This window comes from Heloderma suspectum, chromosome 6 (genome assembly GCF_057233095.1).
Source record: "Heloderma suspectum isolate Gila_16-S chromosome 6, 16-S_ref, whole genome shotgun sequence".
NCBI lineage: Eukaryota > Metazoa > Chordata > Lepidosauria > Squamata > Helodermatidae > Heloderma > Heloderma suspectum.
In genome coordinates, this window is record NC_139463.1 from 112,125,514 (window position 1) to 112,141,858 (window position 16,345).

A 16,345-nucleotide genomic window follows, 5' to 3' on the forward strand; every position below is an offset into this window, starting at 1 on the left:
CCTATCATGGCTGACTTTTTTTAAAAAAAGTGCGTACACAAATGGCGGCGCCCATGGGCACCGCCATTTGCGTTCCTTATTATGGCACGTGTAGTCTACATAAACATTTATGTAGACTACGGCGAAAATAAGGGGAATGCTATTTGCGTTCCCCTTATTTTCGCCGAAGTCTATGTAAATGTTTACGTAGACTACACGTGCCATAATAAGAAACGCAAACGGCGGTGCCCATAGGCACCGCCTTTTGAGTACGCGCTTTTTTTTTTTAAGTCAGCTGTGATAGGCTACATAAACGTTTACATAGCCTATCACGGCTGACTGCAGGGATGCAAATGGTGGCGGCTACGGCCGCCACCATTTGTGTCCCAGCAGGAGAGGAGGTTTCGTGGCCGGAGGGATGGGGCGCCTCTCCCCCGGCCAGAATTTCGGGGGGAGGGAGGGACAGGGTGCTTCCCCCCCGGCCAGAATTTCGGGCAGGAGGGACAGGGTGCCTCCCCCCCTGGCCAGAATTTCAGGGGGAGGGACGGAGCGCCTCCCCCCACCGTGAAGCAAGCTTCGGGATCAGGTAAGGGGCTTTCATCCATCCCTACTTCCAGATGGATTGCTTTATCATCTGCTCCAGAATTTTCCGCGGGATTGATGTCAGACTGACTGGTCTGGAGTTCCAATGTTCCTCCTTTTTGCCCTTTTTGAAGATAGGGTCAACATTAGCCCTCCTCCAGTCATCTGGCACTTCACCTGTCCTCCATGATTTTTCAAAGAGAATAGACAGTGGTTCTGAGAGTTCTTCTTCCAGTTCCTTTATTACTCTAGGATGCAGTTCATCTGGCCCTGGAGATTTGAACTCATTCAAAGTCATTAGGTGTTCCTTGACCATATGCCTATCGATCTCAAGCTGCAGTCCTGCCCCTTCAGCCTGTACTTCATCTTTGCTAGAGAGGTCATAGATCCCCTTTTGGGAGAAGACTGAGCCAAAGTAGGAATTGAGCACCTCTGCCTTTTCTTTATCATCTGTTATCATTTTGCCATTCTTATTAAATAGCTGAACAAACATTTGCGAGTGGAGATGGGTTAAAGAACATGCAGACAACAAGCTTGGGTTGAAAATTAGGCCACATTTATTGAAATACCTGCAAAGGGGTAACTAGGACGGGCATCTAACTGTGTCAGCGGCTAGCTGGCACTTCTTGGGCGAAAACATACCCAGCCTGAGGGGTGGCGGTGATCTCGCCATCCCTCCGGACTGCCCCTTCTGGGGGAGGTAGACCTTCCGGTGTCACCCCCAACCCGGTGCCACACAACACCTGGGTGAGTGAGTAGGGTTGGTCTCCCAGGCAACCCTTATCCCCCCGCCGAGCCGCACAACCCATTCGGGGGGGCTCAGGCGTCACCTGTCAACATAAGGTGCATCTGCATGCACACCATCCCTACTTTCCTGTTTTTGCCTGTCCTAGCTGCCAACTGGAATGTGACCGATGATAAAGACCATATTCCCTTACAGGACACAGTCGACCCACAAAACAGTGTGATGTAGGCAAAAAAGACGCACAGTAATAGGCCAATCGAACTGTAAGCCAAAAAATTCCTACATGGTTCCCAAAGGGCAACCGGTAATAAACCCACACTGCTTAGAGGAGGGTGGGAGGGAGCTGCGTCGAGCCGGAGAGCTGAGATTGGGAAGGTGGCTGAGTTTAAGGCAACTCAGCCTGCCCCTCCTTGTATGGTGGTGCCACTGGGGTGCACCAATCAGAGGCCCCTGCATCTTGTCACCCCACCCACCCGCAGTGCCCCCCCCCTTCAGCCAGACAAGCTGGCACCGGGGTTAGGGCATTTGCGAGCAGAGATGGGTTAAAGAAGACGCAGACAACAAGCTTGGGTTGAAAATTGGGCCACATTTATTGAAATAGCTGCAAAGGGGTAACTAGGACGGGCATCTAACTGTGCAAGCAGCTAGCTGGCACTTCTTGGGTGAAAACATACCCAGCCTGAGGGGTGGTGGTGATCTCGCCATCCCTCTGGACTGCCCCTTCTGGGGGAAGTAGACCTTCCGGTGTCACCCACAACCTGGTGCCGCACAACACCTGGGTGAGTGAGTAGGGTTGGTCTCCCAGGCAACCCTTATCCCCCCGCCGAGCCGCACAACCTGTTCGGGGGGCCTCAGGCATCACCTGTCACCATAAGGTACTTCTGTATGCACACCATCCCTACTTTCCTGTTTTTGCCCGTCCTAGCCGCCACAGGAGTCACAAGCCTAGAGCTTGTGAAACTCCCCCCACCTGTGCAGAAGAACTTCCCACAGGCCCCTTTGCAGATCAGACAGACATATGTTATTCACCAAATGAGACAGGCGGACACCGTCCTACCTGTAACGCTCCCTCCATGTCCACAGAATTCCCTGGCGGGTGGTGCATCCATCACCTCATTCACATGGCCATAAGCCATTTCTCTGTGCACTTTTGGACGTGCCCTGCTACTGGCAACATCATTCCATTCCTTCCCATTGATCCATGGGAACAGTGAGGGCTGCAATACGCTACTTCTGGCCAGGTATGCTGGACCACCTGCTTCTCAACCAAGGCCTTTTCGATCAGGTCCTCGCCTTGTTTACAGCTGAAGTCATTCCTTTCAATGTGCAGCACCTGGACCTGCGGAGGAAGATTGACAAACTTTGGTGGGACAGAGTGAGGAGGGGACTCCCACCTTATGCCACGTCTATGGAGCCACTGGATCTTAATGTGACAGGGTGACAGACGCTGAAGTCTGAAGACGACATACAAGCCCTTCATGCAGCTCCAGACATCATAACATGCCCATGTAAGAGCACCCGTACCAGCGTACGATGAGTCTGCTGGTCTCAGGAATAAGCACATTAGGGCAAGCAAAGCAAAAATTGTGTCAGGAAGAAGCGGACAACTCGCGAACGGAGGCCGGAATGCTGTGAAGTCCCATTTTCAAAATGTCATAACATGCTTGAGAGAGAAACCTCCAGTGGCTACCATGGAGACTGCTTCAATGTAACAACAGTGGGTTCTGAACTGCAAATTACCTGGGCCTAGTGGGGTAAAGCTGATGTAGAAAATTGCCCAATTTCCCTTAAGTCAACAGTAAACCATTGAAGTGATAAAACGGAGGCCCCTCCTCAGACCCGTGGCATTCCATAAAACCCTTAAGGTGCCGACAGAGCATAATCCGTTGACTTGCATTTGGCCGTGGGCCACTGCCGTGTCCTTGCCATACCAATCAGTTTGATCACCAAATATGTAAATGGGTTACATTGGGCCAGACCTGTACCTTGAAGCAAATCAAGGCCCTCCGGGACAAGTCGGCCTTGTGAGCCGAGACCAACCCTGCATTCTGTTAAGGCTTCTACGTGGAACAGGGAAATGTCTTATTGGAAAGCTCAAGTGGAGGGCCATTACCCCCAGAGCCCGAAAGGGGTTTCCAGAGAGAGAGGGTGGTTAATTTACTAATGCAGGCAACATCTGTGCCCAACACTATCTTGCACGCCGAACCCTAAAATCTGACATGGACTCAGTGAAACCCACCTTTGTGGGCCGGAAGGCTAAATGGCCATCTTGCGACTTACGGTCCGAGATAGTCTGTTGTTCCTTAAGGAGGCATGAAATTGTGTCCAATGATCTATAGATAAGGGCCAAGAATCCTATCGCTGAGGCTTCACCTAATGTGCAGCACACCCCACCTGCTCTGTCGCAGGCGGCTCCTGTACGGAGAGCCATGGAATGCAGGATGGCATGCCTGGCTTCAGTATCCCAGTCTCCCATAGTACTGAAAGGATGGGATCTGGGAATGGAGTACCCACGGGTCTAAGGCCTGGAAGATGTTGACCTAATTTCATGACAAGGCATCAACAATTGGGTTTGCCTAACCCGGCACATGGTGGACCCAGAACCAGATGTTGTAACACTGACTCTGGAGCACGAACACACTGACACATGACATGACCCTCCAATTTCAGGAGGACAGAGAATGAATAACGTGGTCATGTTGTCATACTGAAGGGGGGGGTTACTGACTTGGCTATAAGGTTATCCCACAATGTGCTTGGTGGGGACAGCAGCCTCCACTCAACAGGCCACTACTCACAGCACGATCGGACCTGCCCTAAGAATCTGAAACCCCTTGGGGTAGTGGCGGAACCATGTGAGTCCACAGTCCGGCTTTGAGGAGAGTCTCATGCTTCCGGAAGGAGGTGCCATTAAAGCCCTACTAAGTTGAAGCCATGCCTGATGTATCACTAATTGGAGCTGTGCCTAAAGGACCTGAAAGTTGTCCTGAGGGAGGCGAGAATAACACCTAAGGGTATCGGATTGGCTTCCCCAAATGTTGCTGTGGGAGACAGGCCCTCAGCCTTTGTGAGCTAAGGGGCACCGAAGTAACAGGAAAGGGGAGCAATACTTGCGTTAGATCAGAACACTGACCACCATCTTTGGACTCCCTGTAGCACATGCCCATCAGGGACCCGTGGCCGGGACCCCAGACCAAGACAGCTGCCTCATCGAAGAGGTGTGTCGCACTAAGCAGAGATTATCAGGGATCTCGTGATTAACTGACTGGCCCTCAGGGAAGAGAGGTTACAAATCAGGATAAACTCCCTAGAGGATTTCCTGGGCACCATTTCAAGAAGGGAGATCTCAAGAGTAGCTAACGGGGTGTGGAAAAAAGGGGGGGCTAAAACCCTTCTGCCAGTACTGCCTTGTTAACCTCTCCTGAACCTGTCGACGCCTGGCGAGGAGAAATGTTGCTTATGAGGTAGGGATGGCCTATGTTGACCTAGAGAAAAAAAGGGGGGCCTAGAACCTAGCATAAACCATGTCCCAAGTTAAGACGCGTTCCCCCAGTTGGGGTAGTGTCTTAAAGCTGGAGTATCTGCGCCAACCTAACTAGGCATTGGCCATCCAGAGCTTCCTACTGCCTCGGCTTTTCCAAGGGGGACCCTACTATCCCCGGGCATTGGACAAGGAGTGCATGAGTGCTGACTGCTACCAGGGAGCACTCACGACGGAAACTGCATGTGTCCTGGGAGTATATGCCCTTGGGGCTTTATTCCCAGCACAGATAGCAGTGCTGAAGTAGCGGACCTGCCATCGGCCGAGGGCCAGTGTGGGAGACAGCCTGGTGAATGTGGCCACTGCCAGATCTGTCACCGAACCCAGCCGGGAAGGAGTCAAAATTGGAGCGAAAGGTCCTGGTCCAACAGGTCCCTGTGCAGAGAAGGGCAATGGCAGCCCTCCTGCGAGAGGCCTCAACATAAGCCATTCACACACCTCCTCAGGTGAAAGTCATTATGAGAAGGAGTAGCCCTGGTGACAATACGACTCGCCAGATTAGCGTAGAGATCTGATATGCCCCTTACGTGGATGCCCAAGCGGGCGGGGGCAGGCGAGGGATCCTAAATTAATCCAGCAAAACCCTGTAAGATGCTGCGTTAAGTGTCTGGGGTTACTGGGGTGTGACTGATGGAGCTGCAAGCGGCCCGGGCATCATATAGGGAGATGACATTGGGAGGGACAGCCGCACCAGGGAGGTAAGCTAAGGCAGCAACCCCACGGCCCTGAAGGTCACCCGTCTGGACAAGTGGGGAGAGGTGCAGTCATCTCACCCATATCCAGGGCAGCCGTGTCCGGGTCCCCGGGAGCAAGGGAGATGATGCCACTTGCAGTGCTCCTGACAGAGATGCCCCATGAGGGCGGACCGCCTCCAGCTGTGGTGTGTTGCCTGGGCAAAACCCCAAAGAGGAGGATGTTGCTTGGATCGCTGCTTATGGTGATGCCGCAGGAAGGTTGATCGTTGGAAGCTGCCTTATACTGGGTCAGACCATTGCTCTATCCAGCCCAAGAGTGTCAATACTGGTCGGCAACAATGGCTCCCCATGGTTTCAGGCAGGATGCTTTCCTAGCCCTGCCTGGAGCTGCCGGGGATCAAACCTGGGACCCTCGACATGCAAAGCAGGCACTCCCCCACGGAGCTGCAAACCCCAGTGGAAGGGGGCGGGCGCTCGGCTGCCGGGAGCGCGGGCGACCCAGCAGGGGAGCACACTAGAAGGCGCCGTGCCCGGGCACGCGCCCGAACAGCCACCGGCGCTCCCGATGGGTGGCAAGCACCGTCTGAGGGGGGTGGCGCTCGCGCACATGCGCCTCTGCCGCGAGCGCCGGCAACCCCGGGGCCGCGACGGTGTAGGTGCACGTCAATCCGCCCAAGGAGGCTAGTGGGGGGGCGGGCGCTCCGCCTCCAGGAGCGCGGGCGCCACAGCAGTGGAGCTGTGGCACCCCGGTCACCCCCGCCGCAGCACTTATGGTTTGTAGCCTGTTCTGATTGGTAACAGAACAGCGTTGCATCACCTTGTTTATTATGTGATCCTGAGTCAGCTAGGATCACACAAGAAGGCAGAAGAAACAAGGACATGGAGGAAGAGCAGTAGGATGGATGATCATGGCAGTGAATACTATAAAGAGCCATAGAAAAAGCAGATTCAAGCTATGCCAGGGTGGGTGGGGAATTGGAGCACTGTAAAAATCCTAAGTTTGCTCCCAATTATTTTCATGGGACATCGTTCCATGCAGTCTTACTAGATACAATGTCATCTTTTGTTCGTTCATTTGCTTTGTTAATTAATATGCTATGTAGACATGAAGAAGACATATTACCATGTCTTCTATTCAGCACTTTCCACTAGGGATGGTCAGATTTTGTAAAATCCATTCTGTCTGTGTTTCCGGGATTGCCAGGTGCCTTTTCTTCCATTGTCCACTCATTGAAGGAATTGTATTTTTTTTCCAATTCCCCAAATTTGCACAACTTTGCACTCGTGCAAATGCACAATTCCCCACCAATGTCCATTGTCATGCTTTGGCCTATGGGGATATGCACATTTTCAGCTGGTTTATTATGGATGTACTTTTCTACAAATACGTTTGTGTAAAACTCCAGAAAGTTAACAACAGAACAAACAAACAAAAACTGTCTGCAAGACTGCAGAATCCATGTGTCTTGAGAAAAGCTGGGCCACTATGGTATATGCAGGTCAGATTCATAGAAATCTGAGCACATTTGATTCCATTGCAGATTTCTCCATCATCCCAACCTCTACCAGTACTCGCTGGTGAAGAAACCTTTAAAATGTTAGGGAACTTAGTGCCTACATAATCTGATGAGACAGGTCACAGTCAATTTGGGAGCATGACTAATATACTTGATATGGTGTACGTGCTACATCTCTTACCTGTTTGATTTGAAATCTTCCCTTCTGGACAGGGAAGGCAGTCATAGCAGCAAAATGGCTTCCCTTCCTTCTTGGTCTTGCGATAACCAGAATGGCGATTGTCATTGCACAGAGAATAAGGGCGTGACTGTCAATATATGAAAGAGGAGAATGTTGTGATTTTAGATTTTGCTTCTAACTGGTAGCTGAACTACAGTTAAGAACTGGGTTGCTGCTAGCCCAGAATCATACTCTTGATTCAAGAGAGCAGTTCATATGCAATGGGTTCTTTGAAAATATATATACCGATGGTGAACTCATTCTCCAGTGTCTATTCTTACATAGCCAAAATAGCATCATCCACACACAAGAGGGAGGTATTACTCATGGAAGAACCTGAAAGTTTCTATATACATGTCTTCCTGATGTAGTAGTAGTGCATTGGCTTTCAAAACTCAACTGGAGTGCCCCACCATTGAAACTGTCTTCTTTTCCTGCATTCCAGTCTCCCATACACATTATCACCCTCTCCAACTTCTGTGACTATTATGGCTGAACCTTAACACTTTATAGGGCATAAAACAGGATCTTCCTATCTTCAGTGCCTAGGGCAGAGTATGCAACATGCTGCCCTGTTTTAGGCCTCACCCAGTCCATTACTCCTGCTAGGCACTGGTGCAGAACAGCCACTTCCTCACTTGGAGAGGAGAGAGAGAGCTGGGCGTCATCTGCGTATTGGTGACACTTCAACCTGTGTCTCTAGATAACCTCCCTGAGCAGTTTCATGTAGATGCTGAACAGCCTTTTTGAATGGCCTGCAGGATAAAATTAAGTCCCGTGGAACCCATAGCATAATGGCCAAGAGGCAGAGTAATAACCCCAGGACCTCTTTCTATAATCGGCTATCCAACTAGGAGTAGAATGACAGCAATGCAGTACTTCCAAAACCCAGCTCAGAATGCCTATCCAGAAGGATACCATGGGCTATGGTATCTTAAGCCACTGAGAGGTCCAAAAGAATAAGCAGGGTCTCACTCCCCCTGCCCCTCTCCCAGCAGAGGTCATCCCACAGAGTGATCAAGGCAGTTTGCATTTCAAAGCCAGACCTGAAGCCCATTCGAAATTGATCCAGACAATCAGTTCCATTCAAGAGTGTCTGGAGTTGACCAGAATTCATCCTGTTACTCAACCGGATGTTTAAAAACTGGGTGATTGTTGGCATGGCATAATGACATTGCTTCTGGGGAGCAATTGGTAGGGTTGGCGGAGAATTTCTCCACGAATCTTTGGGAGGCCGAGTGCCGACGCATTCGGCCCCCCGAAAGTGTTGGGGAAATTCTCCGCCAGCTCCCCGCCCCCCTCCAGGATGGGACTTTCCTTCGGCGAATGTCCCTCTCGGCGCTGGGTCCTGGGGGCGTTTCGGTGGCCTTTTGGCGGGGGCGGCAGCTGGTCTCCCGACCGGCTGCCACCGCCGCCATTGCAAAAAAAAAAAGTAAAGTAAAAAAAAAACCCACACACCCTTGATAAGCTACGTAATGATTTACGTAGCCTATCACGTCTAGATTTCCAAAGTCAGCCATGATAGGCTACGAAAATCGTCACGTAGCCTATCACGGGTGACTTTGAAAAAAAAAAAAGCGCGTACGCAAATGGCGGCTCCCATGGGGACCGCCATTTGAGTTCCTTATTTTGGTATGTGTAGTCTACATAAACATTGACGTAGACTACGGCGAACATAAGGGAACGCTATTTGCGTTGCCCTTATTTTCGCCGTAGTCTACGTAAATGTTTACGTGGACTAGACGTGCCAAAATAAGGAACGCTAATGGCGGTCCCCATGGGAGCCGCCATTTGCTTACGCGCTTTTTTTTTTTTCAAAGTCACCCGTGATAGGCTATGTGACGATTTACGTAGCCTATCATGGCTGACTTTGGAAATCTAGCCGTGATAGGCTACGTAAATCGTTACGTAGCCTATCACGGGTGTCTGTGTGTTTGTGTTTTTTACTTCTTTTTTCACGGCCGGGTAGACGGGGCGCTCCTACCCGGCCTGAATTTTGCCAGTGAGGGATGGGGCGCCTTCCCCCCGGCCTGAATTTTGGCCGGGTGAGGCGGGGCGCCTCCCCCCTCTCGCCTGAACTTCGGGGGGAGAACCGAAGTGCCTCCCCCCCACCGCGAAGCAAGCTGCAGGATGAGGTAAGTCCCTTTCATCCATCCCTAGCAATTGGTACATAATGGGCTGTATCATAAATACATTATTTTACCACATGGTAAAGGCCTCTGGGAAATAATCCCACTGCCTCAAAACATAGTCTAGTTTGTGTTGAATTTTATTTTTTAAGTAGGGAACTTTCCCATAATGACCTACCATTTTGTGCATCTGTCAATACTGCTGGGTTACATAGTGTATGTTCTTTTTCACCTTTCTTCTTATTCTTTATAATTAAATGTTGCTTTCTGCTATAGTCTTTGGCTTCACTGAATCCTACGGCTCAGTCACACTTTGGTCCCATTGAAATCCATTTGAAAAGTTTGTCATGTTGGGCCACAGTTTTCAATAGGATTTAAGTGTCACTAACTTTGTCCAGATGCAACCCAATGTTAGTGGGTGGTCCTGTGAAGATACTTATGACTTTTCAATTATTGCCATAAATTCCTATACATGTTTTTTCATAGGCTAGTTGCAAAACATAGTATTCTTGCTATAGAGATCCAACCTCTGTAATAAGATCAGGGATTGAAAATTGCTATTCAGGCTTCCCCTTCCAGAACAGATAAATAGTAGCCCTATTCATAGAGAGCCAGTTTGGTGTAGTGGCTAGAGTGTTGGACTGGGAGATGGGAGATCTGGGTTCTAGTCCCCACTCGGCCATGGAAGCTCACTGGGTGACTTTGGACCAGTCACAGACTCTCAGCCCAACCCACCTCACATGGTTGTTGTTGTGAGGATAAAGTGTAGGAGGATTATGTATGCCACCTTGGGTTCCTTAAGGAGGAAAAATGGAGGGATATGAATGTGATAAATAACAATAACCACCACAACAGCAATAAAAATCAGGCATTCTCCATGTGTTTTTAATTAACATGCAGGGGGGGCGGTTAGTGAGGACAAGCATGCTAGCTCCAACCTCCTGGTCATTGTACTAGTCAACCTCCAAAATTTAGAGGGATAACCCCTGAAGTGGGGAGCCTTATGTACTCATGCAGGTTCCCTGTACAACTTAGAACAAGGGATGGGAGCCAAATTCATTTGGTTCACATTTTAATATGAACTTATGTAATTCTCGATTTCCAAACACATACACGAAGCAAAACTCACTTCTCCTTTGAAATTTTCTCTCCTCTGAATTTCTCAGTGGAATTCTCCCATCAAAATATCCAAACCAAAATGTGTACATTAGTGAAATTAACATTAAAATACATTATATTAGGCAACATTGCATACAAAAACGTATGCATTCGGAGATGTATTGATCTGGGGTCCGGATTCTGTCAGGGGACAGTCAAAATACATTACTTTTGATTGCCAAGATGAAACAAAGCCCCTTGCGCAAAAGGATGACCATTTATTGATAGAGAATAAACGCAGAATAAATACAAAAAGAAAGCTCCGCCTCTCATCAGCTGATGAAGCTGTTATCCCTGGGTTTCTCTAGGTCCCAAAAGAGATGAGAAGTTGTTCTTAGAGCCACACGTTTCTCCAGGCCGGTAACCCGCTATCCCCCATGGAGCAAGATCACACTGGTCTGCTCTTAGCACAGACTGATATAGTTCATCTCCCTGCTTCATGAAGATGCTCGTAGCATTGCAGGCTTAGAACAGGGCCCCGACATTACAGCATGGGAAGGGGAGTTTCTCAGCTCCTCCGTGAGAATCAAGGCCTGACACCCATAACTTCAGGAGGAGGGAGCTTGGCATAGGTCTTGCAGCTGAAAGGGTTGTTGAGATATGGAGCTGTACTTGCTTGCTTGATACCAATGAGCTCATGTGAGAGGCCCCCTTTGGGCAGCTAAAGCATGCAAAAATCTACACACTATGTGAAGTTCCACAGGGCTTTATACATTCAAATAGCATATGGGACAAATTTTCAATACATTAGGGATGTCAGAGAATTCCTCCACGGATCTCAGTGAGGCTGAATGCCAGTGCATTCGGCCCCCCAAAATATGTGGCGGAATGGCCTGACACCCCCCGTCCCCCCCGCGGATCCCCCCCGGGACGAGACTTTCCTGGGGCGGATGTTCCAGGCAGCGGTGGCTTTGGAGACGGCGGCTGCGGTGGCTGCTCTTCCGAACGGCTGCCGCCGCCGCCATTTGCAGTCTGGAGGTGTGTGTTTTTTTTAGGAGTGCACGAAAGCCACTTACCTGGTCTCGCAGCTTTTCGTGGTGGTGGGGAGGCGCTTCGCTGCTCTCCCCGCAAAGTTCAGGCTGGGGGGGGAGGCTTCCCGCCTCGCCCGGCCAAAATTCAAGCCGGGGAGGAGGCGCCTCGCCTATCCCGGCCGCGAAATAAAAAGTTCTTTTTAAAAAAAAACGCCCCCGTGATAGGCTATATGACAATGAACGTAGCCTATCACGGCTAGATCTGCAAAGTCAGCCATGATAGGCTACGTAAATCGTCACGTAGCCTATCACGGGTGACTTTAAAAAAAAAAAAAAGCACGTACACAAATGGTGGCCCCCATAGGGAGCCGCCATTCACGTTCCTTATTTGGTCGCTGTAGTCTACGTAAATCTTTACGTAGACTACGGCGAAAATAAGGGCAATGCAAATAGCGTTGCCCTTATTTTCGCCGTAGTCTACATAATCTTTACATAGACTACAGCGACCAAATAAGGAACATGAATGGCGGCTCCCTATGGGGGCCGCCATTAGCCGTACGTGCTTTTTTTTTTTTTAAGTCACCCGTGATAGGCTACGTGATGATTAACGTAGCCTATCATGGCTGACTTTGCAAATCTAGCCGTGATAGGCTACGTTAATCATCACGTAGCCTATCACAGGGGCGTTTTTTTTTTTTTTTTTAACTGTTATTGGAATGGCGGCGGTGGCAGCCGGTCAAAGGATCGGCTGCCGCCCCCGCCCCTGACGAAGACCCGACGAACTGCTGCCGGGACCCGCCGCCAGGAGGGACATTCTCCAAAGGTAAGTCCCGTCCTGGGGGGGGGTGCGGGGGGCGGGGGGGTGCAGAGAATTTCTCCCCGAAACTTGTTCGGGGGGCCGAACACGTTGGCGCTCGGCCCCCCGAAGTTTCGGGGAGAAATTCTCTGCCAACCCTAGTTTTTTTACACAGACATGATAGGCTATGTAAAGATTTACGTAGCCTATCATGGCTGGGTTAAAAAAACCCATAAACGCGTAGGCAAATGGCGGCGGCTACGGCCATCGCCATTTGCATTCCTTATTTTTGGCCATCTTAGTCTAAGTAAATATTTACGTAGACTGTTACGGCGAAAATAAAGGGGAACGCAAATAGCGTAGCGGGCGCTATTTGTGTTCCCCTTTATTTTCGCCGTAATAGTCTACGTAAATATTTACGTAGACTAAGACGACCAAAAATAAGGGACACAAATGGTGGCGGCTGTAGCCGCTGCCATTTGCATACACAGTTTGTTTTGTTTTGTTTTTTTACCCAGAGCCCTCTGCAGCCGGAAATCTGGCTGCAGACAGCTCTGGCCTGGGCCTGGCCGGCTTCTCCGCGGAGCCGCCGCAGAGCACAGCCGGCCATTGAGGATTCTGGGGGAGGGACAGAACGCCTCCCCCCCACCATAAACATAATCCGCGGAAAGGTAAGTACATTTCGTACATCCCTACAATTCATACCTCTAACTCTTCGTCAGTTCTTCCAGTGTCAAACCCACTACAGGAGACATGCACATAAAAAAGCATATGAATTTTCATGTGAACTTTAAAAAAAAAATCTCAAAGTTAGGATTAACTGAATTTAAAATTGGAAAATGAGAAACTGCGGGAAACTGAAATTGACACACAATGGATGTGTGTGTAGAGAGACTGGACTCTTCGTGCTGTGCACCTTATGCATAGTGAAATTCTTTTAGGCTATTTCCTTTTATACTGTTTTATTTACAATACATTTTATTATTTTATATTTTTCCCTCTTTCATTCACATAATCATGCTTTATTACTCACATTAGAGAGTGCTTCTCTGCTTCTCTCTATGACCTGTAAATTGCTTTCTAAACTTCCTCTTTCTTTCTAATTCATGGAATTGTGGCTGGATATCAGCTAGAGCAAAAAGAACTCAAGACTCGAAGCGAATACGACCGGGTGTGCTGTAGAGTGCATAATCGTGCCTACTGCATGGCAGTGCGGGCAGCCAAGAAGGTTAAATTTGCTGCCTCCATTGTGTCCTCAAGTAGCCATCCAGTGGAGCGCTTATAGGTGGTCCAGTGGTTGTTAACATCTTCCCCAGTAAATGGGGCCCTGGCCCTGTTGAGGCCCTGCTGTGACCTTTTTGCATCACACTTTGAGGACAAACTCACTTGTCTCTGGAGCGACCTTGATGCTCTTGTTAGCGTAGTTCCAGACGACGTGTCCGATGGCACCATCTGACCGATTTTGTGGGATCAGTTCCTGTTGTTACGGCCTGATGATGTGGACAAGATGCTTGCAATAATGTGACCCACCACATGCCTTCTTGATCCCTGTCCCTCCTGGCTAATAAAAGCTAGCCGAAGGGGTATGACTGGGTGGGTCCAGGGAATGATAAATCCTTCCCTATGGGAAGGGGTCGTCCCAGCTGTAATAAAGGATGCAGTAGTGCGGCCACTCCTGAAGAAGCCCACTCTGGACCCAATGTTATTAGACAACTACCACCCAGTCACAAAGACCCCTTTTCTAGGGAAGGTGCTTGAGTGGCTCATTGTGGACTAGCTGCAGGCACACTTGGAGGATACTGATTATCTAGACCCATTTCAAACTGGGTTTCATCCTGGTTATGGCAGTGAATCAGCCTTGGTCGCCCTGACGGATGACCTTTATCGAGAGAAGGACAGGGGGAGTGCAACCCTGTTAATTCTGCTCGACCTCTCATCGGCTTTTGATACCATCGGCCACAGTATACTCCTGGATTGACTCCGTGGGATGGGTATTGGAGGCACTGTCCTACAGCGGTTCTGGACCTACCTATGGGGTCGATCACAGAGAGTAACATTGGGTGACTATTCCTCAGCCCCTTGGCAATTGAGCAATGGGGTGCCGCAGGGTACCATCTTGTCCTCAATGTTGTTTAACATCTATATGAAGCCACTGGAAGCGGTCATTGGGGGATCTGGAACTAAATGCCATCAGTATGCTGATGACACACAGCTCTATCTCCCTGTGACATCTGAATCAGGAGAGGCTGAGTGCCTAGACTCAGGGATGGGCTGGATGAGGGCCAATAAACTGAAGCTGAATCCTGGCAAGATAGAAGCCCTGTGGGTGATCAGTTCCTGGGTCCAGGAGATAGGCTAATTGCTTGTTCTGGATTGGGTTGCACTCCCTCTGAAAGATCAGGTCTGTAGTCTGGGGGTACTCCTAGATCCATCATTGTCACTGGAGGCACAAGGGGTAGCAGTGGCTCAGAGTACCTTTTACCAGCTTTGGTGGTTCTCCAGCTGTGGCCTCTCCTGGACAGGGATAGCTTGACCACGGGTCTACAGGCATCAGTAACCTCAAGACTGGATTACTGCAATGCAATCTAAGTGGGGTTGCCCTTAAGGCTGGTCCGGAAGCTGGAGCTAGTGCAGGATGCAGCAGCTTGGCTGTTGTTGGGAGCTGCCCCTTTTCAGCGTGTTGCTCCCCTGCTGAGGGAACTGCACTGGCTGCCTGTTTGCTACCAAGCCTGATTTAAACTATTAGTACTAGGGATGTCAGGGAATTCTGTCACGGAACTCGGTGAGGCCAAATGCCAGTGCATTCAGTCCCCCGAAATCTGTGGCGGAACGGCCTGGCACTCCCACGCCCACCCGCGGATACCCCCCGTGACAAGACTTACCTGGGGCAGGTCTTACAGGCAGCGGCGGCTCCAGCGGAGGCCGGTCTTCTGACCAGCTGCCGCCGCCGCCATTTCCAGGCTTGTGGGGGAAAAAAAAAAGACATGATAGGCTACATAAAGATTTATGTAGCCTATCATAGCTAGGTTTAAAAAAAAAGAAAAAAAAAGACGTGATAGGCTACGTAAATCTTTACGTAGCCTATCATGGTTGGGGGTGGGTTTTAAAAAAAAAAAACGTACACAAATGGCGGCGGCTACAGTTCCTTCTTTTTGGCCATCTTAATCTACTTAAATATTTACATAGACTATGACGGCGAAAATCAAGGGGAACATAAATAGTGTAGCGGGCGCTATTTGCGTCCCTTTTTCATTCACTGTTTTAGCCTATGTAAATCTTTACGTATGCATTTTTTTGTTTTTTTTTTACCCAGAGCCCTCCGCAACTGGAAATCCGGCTGCGGACGGCTCTGACCTGGCCGGGTCGGGCCTGGCCGGCTGCTCCACGGAACAGCCGCGGAGCACAGCTGGCCATTCGAGGATTCCGGGGGGAGGAACGGAGTGCTGCCCCCCCTGGCCAGGATTCCGGGGAGAGGGACGGAATGCCTCCCCCCACACCATCAACATAATCCACGAAAGGTAAGTCACTTTCGTACATCTCTAATTAGTACTAGTGTCCAAAGCCCTAACCCCTTCATGGATCACTGCCTTGTTGTGGTGAAGGGGCTTGCATTACTCAGCGAAGCCATAAGCTATGCCATGCAGGGCCACCCAAGACAGACAGGTCATGGCGGAGAGTTCTGACAAAATGTGGAGAAGGAAATGGCAACCCACTCCACTATTCCTGCCAAGAAAACCCCATGGAACATATCACAAGGCTAAAAGAGATGGGGCCGGAAAATGAGCCCCTCAGGTTGGAAGGTGTCCAATATACTACTGGGGAAGAGCAGAGGGAATTTCCAAGTAGCGCCAGAAAGAGTGAAGCGGCTGGGCCGAAGCCGAAAGGACACTCAGCTGTGGATGTGTCTGGTGGTGAAAGGAAAATCCAATGCTGTAAAGAACAATATTGTTTAGGAACCTGGAATGTAAGATCAATGAATCAAGGTAAGCTGGAGGTGGTCAAAGATGAGATG

The 16,345-nt window shown here is 49.8% G+C and overlaps 1 long non-coding RNA gene across 1 annotated transcript; it reads right to left on the reverse strand.

Moving 5' to 3' along the window:
- Positions 1-1,097: 1,097 nt before the first annotated feature.
- Positions 1,098-15,304, reverse strand: LOC146342550 (uncharacterized). The gene is made up of 4 exons (XR_014784138.1): positions 15,216-15,304; positions 13,720-13,823; positions 7,241-7,367; positions 1,098-2,645 (listed from the first exon to the last, which is right to left on the reverse strand). It is a non-coding gene; the product is annotated as an uncharacterized LOC146342550 (long non-coding RNA).
- Between the last annotated feature and the right edge of the window lie 1,041 nt (positions 15,305-16,345).